The sequence below is a fragment of the Heterocephalus glaber genome, unplaced genomic scaffold (genome assembly GCF_053883595.1).
Source record: "Heterocephalus glaber isolate CG9 unplaced genomic scaffold, H.glaber_assembly_v1.0 deba00001543, whole genome shotgun sequence".
NCBI lineage: Eukaryota > Metazoa > Chordata > Mammalia > Rodentia > Bathyergidae > Heterocephalus > Heterocephalus glaber.
Window position 1 is genome coordinate 69,891 of NW_028258336.1, and position 14,937 is coordinate 84,827.

A 14,937-nucleotide genomic window follows, 5' to 3' on the forward strand; every position below is an offset into this window, starting at 1 on the left:
TCTAGATTCTCCAATATATTGGAATATTTGATTTCAAAAAGTTTCTTATAATCCTCTGGATTTCTGCAATGACTATGGTAATTTTATCTTTTTCATTTTTAATTCCATTGATGTAAATATTTTCTTTCCACTTTTGGTAAATTAGGCCAAGTATTTACCAATTGTGTTTACCATTTCAAAGAATCAGCTGTGATTCATTGGTCCTTTTTATTGTTTTTCCTTTTGTATGTCTCAATTTCATTAATTCCTGCTCTGATCTTTATAATGTATTTCCTTCTCCAATTTTGGATTTGTATTACTGTTCATTTTTTAGGACTTTCAGATGCATCTTTATGTTATTTATTATGCACTGGTATTTTTCTAATGTGGACATTCACAGTTTAAACTTTGCTCTTAGAAGAGTTTTTGTTGTGCCCCATAGGTTTTGGTATATTGTAGTTCCATTATAATTTGATTCTAGGAAACTTTAAACTTCAAATTTGTTCCTTGATTGATTATTCAACAGTGTATTAATGCCAGAGACTCCTGAAGTAAGTCTTTAGTCCCTATCTGCCCAGTGTGTGATGCAAGGTTGAAGAAAAACTTAAGACAGAGTTAAAGGGAAAGTGTGAACTGGGATGGCCAATGCTCCTTTGGCAAAAGGCACTGGCCCATCTCTTCCACCTAATTTTATTATCCATCAGTCAGGGTAAAGGTGCATGTATGGATGTGCAAAATGTGAAATTATCATGAAAACTAATGCAGGCAAGGCTTTAAAGAGAAGTCAAAGCTTTTCCAAATTATAAGCAAGATAGACAAAATATATTGTAGTTAGAGCATTTTCCTTTGAGCTATGAAGGCACTAATTGTGGGAATGGAATCTGGGTGTGATTATTCTGACCTTAGCTATGGATGTTATTTCATATTAGCCCCATAGATTCATAGGCCATTGCTCTGGCCTCAGCTGTGGCCATTAATGGGGAGGTCGTATTAATCTGCATGCTACCGCCATGCTCATGAGACACTTCTGTGAGTCACGTAGCTTCAGTCAGACTTGCTCCTTTTTCATTTGTTTGTTTGTTTTTGGTACTGGGGATGGAACTCAGCACCTTGTGCTTGAGAGGCAGGCAGCAGAAGCACTGAGCTAAATCCCTAGCCCCCAGACTTGCTTCTTAAAGTAAGCCAATTGAGAAATTTAACTCTTTGCAGCCTGCACTGCTTACAGCATGTTTTGGGCATAATCAATATTGAGGGCTCTGGCATCTCCCCATTCTGTCTTCAGAGGTTGCATTAGCTGCATCAAAGTGAACTGAAGTTGGAGTGCTTCCAGATGTTGGTTGATTCTTATTCCTTTATAGAAGGAGAAAGGATGATTGCCGTTAATGTGATCAATATATTCTCTGGGTTAATTGGTAGACCCTGGTGCCCCACTAGATGACAGGCCTCACTCACAGTACTCTCCAGACTGATCCATCTTATCACTTGAGCAGGATGATTGCTCTGGTCTGGGACCCATGGAACTTGCTGGCTCCTCAGTCTTGGTAGTGGACGTGGGCAGAGCCTCTGAGCAGATCTCTGCTGATATGTGTCTGTGGGCCTTGGGCCACAAGGGGAGTTGCTTATACTCAGCCTCTGCATGGCTCTCAGCAGGGATGCCATGTGGCGCTGTTGTCTGGGGACCCATCTCGATCCATGGATGCATGCTCCAGGTTGGCAGCCACAGCATTTCTCCATCATCTGTCAAGACACAACAAAAATCTCAGCCCAATTTTACTAAGGTGGAAGGACCATTCCAAGCACTGGTCCATATATCTCTCCAGAGTACCTGTGGCCTAACCTCAGTGGTAGACACATTCTGATGCCAATAAAGCATGGCTGGTGGCAAAGTAGAGCAAGCAACAGGATTCAAAAAATTTAAAACAAAAGTTGCCAGATCTAACCTTGCTGGGGTGGGGGTACTTGAATTCCCCCTTTTGTTTAAGTAACTGATTTTTTAAACTTTGATGTGTTCTCTCTACTATTGCATGTCCTTGCAGGTTATAAGGTATACCTGTAATATGTTTTATATGCCAGGTATGAAAAAATTGTTCAGTAACTTTACTAACATATGAAGGTCCATTATCTGTTTTTATGCTTTTTGGGACCCCCATGGCTGCAAAAGCAGACAAACAGTGCTGTTGGGCATAATGACCCTTTTCTAGCATGGCAAATAGCAAGAATCATTTGAGAGTAGCTATCAATAGAAACATGAACAAATTTTGTTCTTCCAAATCAGGGGACATGAGTTATGTCCATTTGCCAAATCATATTGCTACTTGAGCCATGAGGGTTAATCCCTTCTAGAGGCATGGTTCATGGAATTTTTTTGACATGAAGGGCAGGCTGTGACTATATGTCCAGCCTGAGCATGAGTAAGTCTGAAACTGTCTTTTCAGAGCTTTAGAATTTTGATGAAAGTAATCACGTGATGTTTTAGCTTGTTCAAAAGCTGAAATGCATCCAATTAACATATCAGCCTGATAATGACCATATAATAAAGGTCCAGGTAAACTGGAATGTGATCAAATATGTTTAATAAAAAAGGGTGCTGTCTGTTTATGGATAGCTTTTTGTAAGCTTAGAAATAAATTTAGTAATTTTGGTTCCAACGAGGAACAAGCTATGGCATTTTCTAAGCACTGAATTAAGTAAACTGCATAGGAAGAGTCACTTACAATATTTAAGGTCTGTGATGGAAAATTCTCTATTACATAAAGAATGACTGTTAATTCAGATCTCTGAGCTGAAAGGCCAGAAGTTAAAATGACTTGTTGAAAGTTTTTACTCCATACTACCGCTTTCCCTTTAGAGCAGCCATTTGTGAAAAATGTCACTGCTTCCTTAAGGGGTTGAAATTCGGGTTACAGGGAGAATAAATTCATGTTGCATAAAAAATTGTAGCAAGGGGTCATTTGGGTAATGATTATCAATTTGGCCAATGAAATCTGCAAATGCAACCTGCCAGTAGACAGCAGTTTGTAGTAAAGATTGCATTTGTGTCTAATCTAATGACAAAATTATAAATTGAGACTCAAATCCAAATATTTGACATGCCCTATTTTGTCCTGTGGAAACTACCTTTGCAATTTGTTCCACATACAATTGTGCCCTCACCAATTGATTAGGTAAAAATAACCACTCCATAAGAAAAACTTGTTTATCACAGCACTGTCCAAGTAGTCCCGTGGGAGAATGAGGAGTTTGGAGTACAAACAAGTACACAGGGTAATCAGAGTTAATTCTAAAAACCTGTTGATCATGAATGCTTTTTCTCAATTAACTATAGCTCTTGTGCCTCTGCAGTTAAGTTGTGGGGTGAATATAAATCTGAATCTCCTTGTAATACGTTATATAAATGTTGTAACTGAAAGGTTGAAATACCCAATTTAGGGGTTTTAGCCAATTAATATCTCCCAAGAATTTTTGAAAATCACTTAAGTTTTAAATTTATCAATTCAAATTTGCACTTTTTGAGGCTTTATAATTCTTTTAGCTACCAGAGTGCCCAGATATTGATAAGGAGCAGACAACTGCACCTTTTCAGGGGCTACAGAAAGGCCACATTTAAGTAAATCCCATTTGGCATGGGCAAAAGTCTGTAAGAGAGTCTCTTGTTTATCAGATGCTATCAATATATCATCCATGAAATGCAACCAATATATTTGAGGGAATTTCCTTCTAGTGGCCTGCAAAGCCTGAGGCACAAACAGCTGACAAAATGTAGGACTATTTGCCATTTCTTGGGGTAAAAGTGTCCACTGAAACCTTTTCATAAGGTTCTTGAAAATTGATACTTGTAACACAAAAAGCAAAACAAGTCCTATCTCCTGGAAACAAAGGAATATTTAAAATAAAAACAGTCTTTTAAATCAGTAACAATTATTGGCTATTCTTGTGGAATAGCACTTGGGTTTAGGAGCCCTGGCTGTAAAATTCCCATTGGAAGGAGGCTAGCATTCACTGCATGCAAATCTTGTATTAACCTCCATTTTCCTGATTTTGGGGGGATGATAAAAACTGGTGTGTTGCAGGGACTGACAAGGCTCAAGATGTCCTTCATTTACTTGTTCAGTTAACAATTGATTTAAAAATCTATTGTTTCTCCTTAGTTAGGGGCCACTGATCAACCCAGATAGGAGTATCAGATTTCCACTGTAAAGGCAGTACTGTTCTGCAAGGAGAAACTGCAATAGCCCTCATAAATTTAACTTACACCCAATTCCATAATAATTGTTTTTTACTTGAGGCTCTAGGGGCTGCATTTGTCCCTGAAGCTGCCTTCTAATCCTTTTCCTTCCCGATAACCCATTCTATCCATCATATTCCTGGCTGGAGACATGGCAGGAGGCAAGGTTGTTATTACCACTTTCCATTCCTTCAGTAATTCTCTACCCCGTAAGTTTACAGGAATGGGTGCACTGTAGGGGCACACATATCCTGCCTGTCCATCTGGGCCCTCAAAAGTCAATGGCATAGTACTCTGTAGTACTTGCTGTGGTGAGCCTAGTCCCACCAGGAAGGCAGAAGGTGATCTAACTTCCCAGTCTTTAGGCCAAAATTGTGATCAGATGATAGTCACATCTGCTCCAGTATCTATTAGTGCTGTAAAATACCTTCCATTAATTTTAATCTTACACATAGGCTTATTCCTCAAAACTTCTTGAGCAAAATAAAACTCACCCTGAGGAAGTGCTTGTTCTGAATTTTCCTTATGACAATGATTAACCACCTCAACCTTAGGCAAAAGGAACAACTGAGCAATATAATCTCCTTGTTCAACACCCAAACACCCATAGAACAAACAGACACAAACAATCCAGAAGTGCAGTCAGCATCAATTAAAGTAGGAATAACAGTTAAACCTTACAAAGTTAAATTTACGGGGCTGGGGATTTAGCTCAGTGGTTCTGCTGCCTGTCTCACAAGCACAAGAACCCATTTGATCCCTGGTACCAAAAAAAGTTAAACAAAGAAACAAAATTAAATTTACTTTGCCAATTATCAAACCAGTAATTCCCTGTAAGCATGGCTCATAGATCCCAGTTGGAATAGACAAAGGATTATCACCCCCTAACAGGCTAACTCTGTGCAGCTGGAAGAGCTAACCCTGAGCTCCCTGCTATTCCGTGGATAAGGGAGGATATATTCCTCCTACCACCCAGGCCATCAAGCCTTTCATTTGGGCTTGAGTTTGAATTGTGTACCTCCATTTTAGTGATAACAAATTGGCTGTTGCTTGGGTTTGGATCAGATGCCTCTGATCCAATGGCAGTGAATTGGCTGTCACTGGACCCCTTCTCAATTTTTTCAGGGCCCAAGAGAAAAGCCCCCCCCCCCCATTTTTCTGAAGAGGAGTTCCATCTATGTGATACCTGGAATAGCAATCTTTTGTCTGGTGAATTCCCTTTTGACAGCATGAGCATAGCTCTGGTGGCTGACCTTCTCTTATAATAGCTTCCAAATTAACGTTTTTTGATGCAACATTTTTGAAATGTTTCTTAGTTTGTATTGATTTACCACAGTTGAATCAGCCTGATTTCCCCTTATATTTTGGCTAATTGCTTGTGTCATCAAAGCTGTATTATATGAGGGAGATCTAATATCTCTGCAGGCTCTAATGTTGGCTCCAAGATCATTGGTAAACTTTATGGTATTAATTGCTTGCCTGCAATCTTTGTAACCATTATAAGCCAGTTGTAACACAAAGATATTGGCTGCCTGAGGATTAGATATCTGCCTCTTAATTGTAACTTTTAATTAGGGTACAAACTCCATGTAGGGATCTTTCAGACCTTGGAAGATCTGAGTAAAAGATTTAACTGGGGCACCATCCTCTGGCACCGATGTCCAAGCATGACACATCAAATCAGCCATCTGAGTGAAAAACAACTTAGGACAGTGGACCTACTTATTTATATCAGCAAATTCATCAGTACCTGAAAGCATGTCTAAAGTGGTATCAGCTTCCTCTCTTCTTCCATTCCTGATCTTACGTTCTTTATTTATCAAAGACTGCAACTGAACTTGAAAGTACAGATACTTGGAAGGGGACAGGCATGTTTTTGACAAATGATGGACATCAAAGGTCAGCATATAAGCTTGCAAAATATTTTCTAGTAAGCCAGTGGTGAAAGGGCTTTGTATGCTGGTATTGATGACACTATCTTTCAAATTTTTCAAGATTTTAAATTCAAATGGTTTCTAAGCTTGTATTTTCTGATTGGGATGATCAGGATCTTCCTTTACTCCAACAGGGAAACACATTGCAGAGCCAAAATCCTCTCCATGCCTAACAGCTTGCTGTTTGACCTTTTGATACCAGGTGAATCCATGTGCTAAATCTGGTTTCAGTGTACACTTTGAGCAAAACTTTTAACCTTTGTTTTCTTTATCTGTAAATGGAAATATATTATATGGTCACTAAGATCCCTTTCTGGTCTTGTATTTCATGGTCCTACAAGGAGGTAAACATTTTGAAGCTTAAAAATTTGAGCATTTTGAAAAATGATAATACTGTGTATTTTAAGTTTCTAAAACTTAAAATGACTTTTATGTACTTATTAAAAGTCATTAAGAATACCCTGTTGTGGGCCAGGGATTTAGCTCAGTGGTTTTGCCGCCTGCTGCACAAGTGCAAGGACCCGAGTTCGATCCTCGGTACAAAAAAAAAGAACACCCTGTTGAATTTTAAAATGATAGTCATGGTACTAAATGTACTAAATGCAAAAAAACCACAACTGTATTTCTTTCAAATGAAAACAAGAATAAGGATTTTATTTTCCTGAATGGGCCTGCACCTCAATTACAGAAAGTAACTGATTGGTAATCATAGTGATTACTGTGGGCCCTATTATCTATTAAGTATCTTGCTTATATGATTGTATTTAACCACCATTATTTAGGATAAAGGCTATTATTACCCGTTGACTTTATAGATAACAGGTGAGGAAGGCCATATGGCTAGCAAATGTTATAGCAAAAGATGATAGAGTAAGTAAACTGGATATATCTGAGTAAAAATTCTGAGTTTCACACAAAAAGGAAAACTGAAGAGTAAAAAACCACCACCCGTGTAAAGAAAGGAAAAAAAATAGAGAAATATTCATGCTGTTTGTTCCATGAAGTGAGATTCAGGAGCATAGGTGTACATTAAGGTATCAAAATTTGTATACCATAGGATTTCAGCTGCTATAAGGTCACTGAGGCTAATCTGGAAGAAAATAATGTAAAGTGAATTAGAATTACACAAATGATTATTGTCATTAATGACTGGTGACATAAGAATCATAAATACATGTGTCTCAAAAAAACCCAGAAAGGGCCAGGCATTTAGCTCAGTGGTTCCGCCACCTGCCTTGCAAGTGCAAGGAACCGAATTTGATCCCCATTACCAAAAACAAAAAACAAAAACCCAGAAAATACAGTGAGCCAAATGCACTACATTCTGACTTATCAAGACAACGAGAAATAAGAAAAGAAAAACAAAGAGGTCAGAAATAAATTTAAGAGGAAAGATGATAAAACTAAAATTAACATTTGTTGAGAAGAAACCACAATCAGTCAATTATGACATTATTTATCCTGAAAACAAACTAATTACCACTTTCATTTCATACACTGTAAATCACAAACTTTCTATGCTTTATTTTCATCAACCTCCTACACTGATTGTTTCTTCCTTATTGACATGATGTTTGGTTACCTGCTGTCAGTGAGACACTTATTTTTCCCCTGCATTCTCAGAAGCCCAGGAAAAGGAAAATATTTAACATGTAAAGCCTTAATTCAAATTATTTGATAGGGACAGAAATTATTTCATAATAATGTTAAACACTGGTTTTTTTATTCAGTGTTTCTCTTATCTACCAGCACCAAGAGTGATTTAGAGTTGTTCTTTATTTTTCTAATTCAAAGTAGGCCCTTTGACTAACAATGTCAATCAAACAACTGTAATTTTAAGTCTAGCTGTTACCTAGAGAAAGTCACCTATAACTACCTAGGGGGATGTGTGTGTTTCTTTTAAGATTTGTAAAGGACAAGGTAACAATATGGAGCAAGGCAAGAAACAAAATCACAGACTAATTGAACTGTTAAAAAAAAACTTAGAAATTTTTCATACCCTGCAAAATAAAAAGAATGATGAAAAGCAGAAAAGGGAAATGTGTCAGACATACCAGAGATCAACAGCAACTAATAAACCTACTAAACCACTATTCAAAGCTAGCAATAAATAACAAGTAAGTTCTTCCGTTGAGAAATTTTATTTAACATTGGCATGAATGTATGTTTTTTTGTTTTTTCTTTTTTTTGGTACCGGGGATTGAACTCAGGACCTTGCACTTTCGAGGCAGGCAGCAGAACCACTGAGCTAAATCCCAGGCCCCTAGAATGCATGTTGTATTGGATAATAAGAACACTTGACTTTTTAGAGAGGGAGTACTATAATCACTGCAAAAGTTCAATCTCAATATTAGACAGGGCCCTGACTGGATGGTACTATTTAAGGTAAATTTCATACTACAGTATTGTATGCTTGCCCATGTATGCTTATTTCTCAATAGAAAGAGTAAGAAATCAAACATCATATTTGATTCCCTAAACTAGGTAGTTAAGTAGGAATTTAGGCCTTTAAAAAGGCATTCTTTAAGATATTAGCCTTAAAACAAAGAAAAATATAAAAGATAAAGTCTCTGTATGTGATTTTAAGAAAATGAGAAGACAGAATTTTTAACATTCTCTTTTTACATAGCCATAAAGCCTTAAAATACCAAATCTTTTCTTTTCTTTTTTTTTTTTGTACCAGGGATTGAGCTCAGGACCTTGCAGTTGGGAGGCAGGTGCTGGAACCACTGAGCTAAATCCCTAGCCCACCAAATCTTTTCTTAATTTTAGTCCATAATTATAAATAAATAAAACTATATAGTGTTTTGTTTTTCTTTGTTTTTCTTTGCTTTTCTTGGCTTTGTTTTGCAGTACTAGGATTGAAGCCACAGCCTCTGCACTGAACTATATCCCCAGCCTAGAGTGCTGAGATGACAGACATATACCACCACTCCTGGCTTTATAGAGATTTTTAGAGTTCTGTATTTTATGGCTGGGTACCGATCACTCACAAGTTAACATATGGGCCACTGAGTTATGACCGGCCTCACATATGAACAACGTGGGATATGACTGGAATTTGTTTTAACTTATGACCAAAGTCTTGAGTTACAACCCAAATGCTGGCTGCTTGTGTGGTTATAAACAATGACTCACAATGCCAGAAAAGCATATGTAAGTGTACATAAGCATCAGTCTGAGCCCAGATGCATGTGTTTGTGGACATGATTTTGGTCAGTGCTTTATATAATTGCTATGATTATTGCTATTGAAATGGCCCCAAAAGAGCTAGAAAAGAAGTTAAGGAAGAAAGGAAAGGTAAAGAAAGCAATCACAATGGAAAAGAAGGAAATTGTGGAGAAATATGAGAGTATCTCACTAATATGTACGGCATTTTGAAATTCACCGTGGACAATTTTACAAAGAAAAGATTTATATAAGGAAGCTAGTGTTGCTAAAGGTGTTACTCAAATTAGTAAGCCACAATCAACAGTGTTAGATGAGGTAAGAGGCTATTAGTGTGCATAAAAAAAAGGCAGATGGCAGGTTATACCCTATCTGAGTCTACAAATCGTGAAAAAGCTAAGACTACGAATGCAGATCTTGTAAAGAAAAATGCATCAGTAAGTGATGATGATGAAACATTTTGTGGCAGTAAGGGGAGGTTTCACAATTATAAAGCAGCAACTGGGGTTCATAGCCATGGTCAAGTAGCTAGTGCTGATAAAAGGGCTGCTGAAAATTACATACACCACATTGAAATAATGAAAAAGAGAAATAGCTTTTAATCTCATAAGGTTTTAAAACTGTCATGAAACTGGCTTTTTTTTCAAAGAAAATGCCCAGGAGAACATACATTACCCAGGAAGAGAAGAAAATGCTGGGCCACAAGCCTATGAAGGAGAGGCTAACCTTATTGCTATGTGCCAATGGGAATGGTGACATCAATATAAAGCCTCTCTTGGTTTATCACTCTGAGATCCCTAGAGGGTTCAGAAAACATAAAGTCATGAAGAATAGGCTAGGAGTCATGTGGAACTTTAATGCAAAAGCCTGGGTAACAAAAGTACTTGAGTGGATAAGGGAGGCTTTCGGTCCTACTGTTAAGAAATATCTATAGGACAAAGGTTTAGCACTCAAGGCACTCAGCATCATGGGCAGTGGTCTACTCACCAATAAGTTTTGGAAGAAGAATTGACTGAAGAATTCCCATGGCTCTCAATTGAGCTCCTCCCACCTAATACAACTCCTCTACTGCAGTGTATGAACCAGCAGGTTATAGCTAACTTTAAGAAGGTATACACCATGGCCTGGGGATTTAGCTCAGTGGTTCTGCTGCCTGCCTTGCAAGTGCAAGGACCCGAGTTTGATCCCTGGTACCAAAAAAATAAATAAAAAGTCCTACCCAGTGATACAAAAGAGTTTAAAAAAAAAGAAGGTATCGACCAACTGTTCTTGAAGTGCTTCCAGATGGTCTCAGATACAGATTTAACTCTTAAAGAATTCTGGAAGGAACATTACAGCATCCTTTCCTGTGTAGGGTTAATTGATAAATCCTGGGCCAGTGTCTTTCTAAGGACACTGAGATCTGCCTGGAAGAAAGTGTGGCCTACAATTATACACGAGAGAGACATTGAAGGCTATGTAGAGGGGCATGGGCCTTTATGTGACCCTATGGTTGATCACACAGTCACTGTAGCAGAGTCCACAGGCTTGCAGATAGACTGGTGATGTTCAGGACTGGTGGAGGAACACTCAGAGGAATTTTCTACAGAGAAACTTCAATGTCTGGCTGAGCAACAGAGAATGGCAGCTGAGGAGCTTTCTGAAGAGGAAGGGGAGTATCAACAATCAGTATAGCAACATTCTTCTGAAATAAAGGAAATCCTGAAAAAATGGACAGAACTACAAACATATGTAGAGAAGACCACCCAGACAGAGAAAAAGCCAATCATTCCATTCAACTGCTTAATGACAATGTCATGTCATACTACAGAATAGTGTTAAAGAAAAGACAAACAGACAATCAGACCAGTTTTTAGTTCTGAAAAGGTTGAGACCTAGTGGCCTACAGACTCTCCCAAGGAGAGAAAGAACACCAAAGAGCCAGATTCCTGATGTTCTTATTGGAAAGGGACTCTCCTTCCCAACAATAACCACCTTCCATTTTATCCTCCCTTCCTGCAAGCCAAAGATGTCTCCTTGAATGGTGAGTACAGTATGAGATTTTTGTTTCTGGTAAATTAGGCACATTTTATAACATTTTGGTTAATACAGTTGGAAAATCATTGGTGTCTCTGGTAAATTATGTACATTATACAACTCTTTATTTTGAAAAAGTTAAAGGGTGCTTTGGGAATTTGGAACGCGGTATGGGTATTTCCATTATTTATTATGGAAAAAATAGTCTTGCTTACAACCAACTTGAGTTACAACCAGTCCTTGCAAATGAATTGAGTTCGTAAGTCAAGGGTCTACAAAAAGTGAAAATTATCAAACAAATGACCATTTTTATTTTACCAGAAATAAATAAATAGCTGCTAGACACATTATTAGTTTTTTTCTTAGAATACTAAGTTTGCATTCACTGATGCATTTTTTCCCTAGTAGTTGAAAAGACCATTGAACTGCAGGATTTCTAACTGACTCTGCTAATAATTAGATCAGGGGCCTTCAAGTAATGGAAACCTCTGTAAAATGAAGTGATACGAGTTAGATTGTTTTGAAGTTTTCAACTAGTACATATTTTTAAGATGTCTTTCTACTTAATGGCTTAACTAGAATGTATGTTCATGGTCTGAAATGCCTAAGATTTTAGACGACAGAAGTTTCAAAATGATTTTTCCAAACCACCAACCACAACGTTGAATTAGCTGAAAAATAAAACAGTTCAGCATTAAAAATAGTAGAGTACCCAAGTAAAATATTCAATCATACCTGCAAATGACATAGAAAAATTTTAATCATGTGATGTAATTAGCAGAGTATATATGGTAAATTCTAAAATAAAATGCTTCTTTAGAAAATTTTGTTTAACAGCAAAATGTTGAAATTGATAACACTGCTGTAAAATATATAAGAATACAAAATCTCTATATACCTAAACCTAAAGGAAATTATAAATCATTTCTTTTCAGTTTCTGTTAATAATAGACAAGGGTTATATATTTATTTTCAAATATTTTTTGTCACCTGAAAAATCTATATTTTAGATGGCATATCAAAAAGCTTTTGTCTCTTTTAGAAATAGAATTACATGAGTCCCTCTTCAAGGAAGGAAAATTTGGGTTTTTTTTTGTATATCCTTTTATTAGTACATTTTAGGTGTACAGTATAATAACATTCATCATTGGAGATATGCACCTTTACATACTCTCTTGGTTCTTATTTTTCCCCCTTCCCCTGCCCTCCCTTCAACCCCTCCATCCTTCCCTATTTACAAAGACTTTGTTTCCTTTTTTTCATTTTCTCATATTAATTCCATTCCCTTCTTTCATTTCCCCTACCTCTCCCACTTCCCCTTCCCCTTTGCCCCTTCTCTTCCTATTTCACATTATCTATTATGCCTTTTAGTCCTTATTTACACTTTTAGTTTCTCACACTAGAGAAACTATTTTATACTTACACATGTGTGTCCTATTTATTTCACTTGAGTATTGCCTCAATGTGCATCCATTCAGCAATAAATGTGTCTGTGAGGCCTGAGTGACTCCATTTTAAAATTTGGCCCCATCTTAGAGTAAGGTGGCCTGGACATAAATTCTAGTTCCAAGAAAAACCACAAGATGTACTTTGGCCACCTGCCTGTGATAATGTTCAGCAGTCCCCTAGCAACTAGCCTAGCAACAGCTAATCAGTAGCTGTCTCAATGTCCCAGATGCTCTTCTCGATGGCCTGCAACAGCTAATCAGTAGTTACCCCAATACCCCAGTATCCCAGATGTTCTTTTCCATGACTTGAGCAGCCGTTTGCAGTTCAGCGCACATGGCACAGCCAATCAGGTTTAAACTTTCAAAACTTGCTAAATGCTAGCCAATCGTGTGATTTGCGTGTGATTTGAAACCCCACGCCTTTTTGAAAACCCCGCGCCTTGCTGTAACCTCTATAAAAACCCCTGGTGTTATAGAGTCGGGGCTCTCAATCCTGACCCGCTGTGTCAGTGTCGGATGAGAGTCCCTGCTCGAGCTTGAATAAATGACCCTCGTGTGTTTGCATCAGAATCGGCTCCTTGGTGGTCTTTGGGGACCTCACAATCTGGGCACAACAGTCTCTAATTTCTCATTTTTGATGGCTGAATAGTACTCCATTTTATTAAAAAACCACATTTTCTTGATCCAGTCTCCAGTTAATGGGCATTTGTGCTGTTTCCAAGTTTTAGCTATTACAAACTGTGCTGCTGTGAACATGGGTGAACATATATCACTGTGGTATGATTCTTTTAATTCTTTGGACAAGATACCCAGGAAGAGAATAGCTGGGTCAAATGGGACTTCCAGTCCTAGTTCTTTGAGTTATCTCCATACTGATATCCATAGCGGTTGCACCATTCTGTGCTCCCACCAGCAGTGAAGCAGGGTTCCTCTTTCCCTACAGCCCTGCCAGCATTTGTTATTGGTTGATTTCTTGATAGCAGCCATTCTTTCTGGAGTGAGGTGGAATCTCAGTGTTGTTTTCATTTCCATCTCTCAAATGACCAGTGATGTTGAACATTTTTTCATATGTGTATTTGCCATTTCTTTTTTTGTGTGAGAAATGTCTGTTCATTTCAGATGCCCATTTTTGGATTGGGTCTTTAAATTTGGGAGGTCTGATTTTTTTAACTTCCTTATAGATTTGAGATAGTAGACCTTTGTCTGAGGGACCGCTGCTGAAAATTTTCTCCCACATTGTGGGTTGTCTCTTCACACTGCTGGTGGTTTCTCTTGCTTTGCAGAAGCTTTTTAGTAAGAAGAGATCCCACTTGTTGATTGTTTGTGCTAGTTCACAGGCAACTGAGGTTTTGTTCATAAAGTCTTTTCCTACCCAAATGTCTCGAAGAGTTCTACCTAACCTCTGTTCCAGCTGGTTCAGCATTTCTATTTTAATATTGAGATCTTTAATCCATTTTGATTTTAGTTTAGTGCATGGTGAGAGATATAAGTCTAGTTTTATCTTTGGCAAGTTGAAACCCAATTTTTCCAGCACCATTTATCAAAGAGGCTATCTTTCCTCCAGTGAGGGTGTTTGGCTCCTTTATCGAAGATGAGATGGCTGAGTGTGTCTGGCGTTGTTTCTGCATCTTCTAATCTGTTCCACTAGTCCTCAGGTCTGTTTCTTTGCCAGTACCATGCTGTTTTTTTTTAATCACAGTAGCTTTGTAGTATAGTTTCAAGTTGGGAGTTGTGATACCCCTGTGGCAGTAGTTGTTGATGCCTGTCCATTCTGTCAAGTCCTGAGTTGTGCTTGATAGTCCCTGTGCAGGCTGACAGCTTCCACTTTTTACCTCAAGGGACAGTTAACTTTCACTTAGAGACAACTCAGTTTAAAGCACACACACGCATCACTTAAAAAATAAAAATGTTGTCTTCTCAGATCTCAGATTCTAAGAAGTCTGGAAGTCAGAAATTGACAAAAAGTACTTTGATTTCAAGGAGTGAACTGGCGCTGAGCATATTGAAGGATCTCTGGCTCATTAAGAAGAGTAATTTGTACTTGCATTTCAGATGAAGAGACTTCTGTTATCATGTAGTTGTAACACGATGGGATGGTGATATGTAACTACAGTTGTCTTCCCAACTGTGTCAACCCACAATATTAGCTTTTGGGCTTCTTGAGATT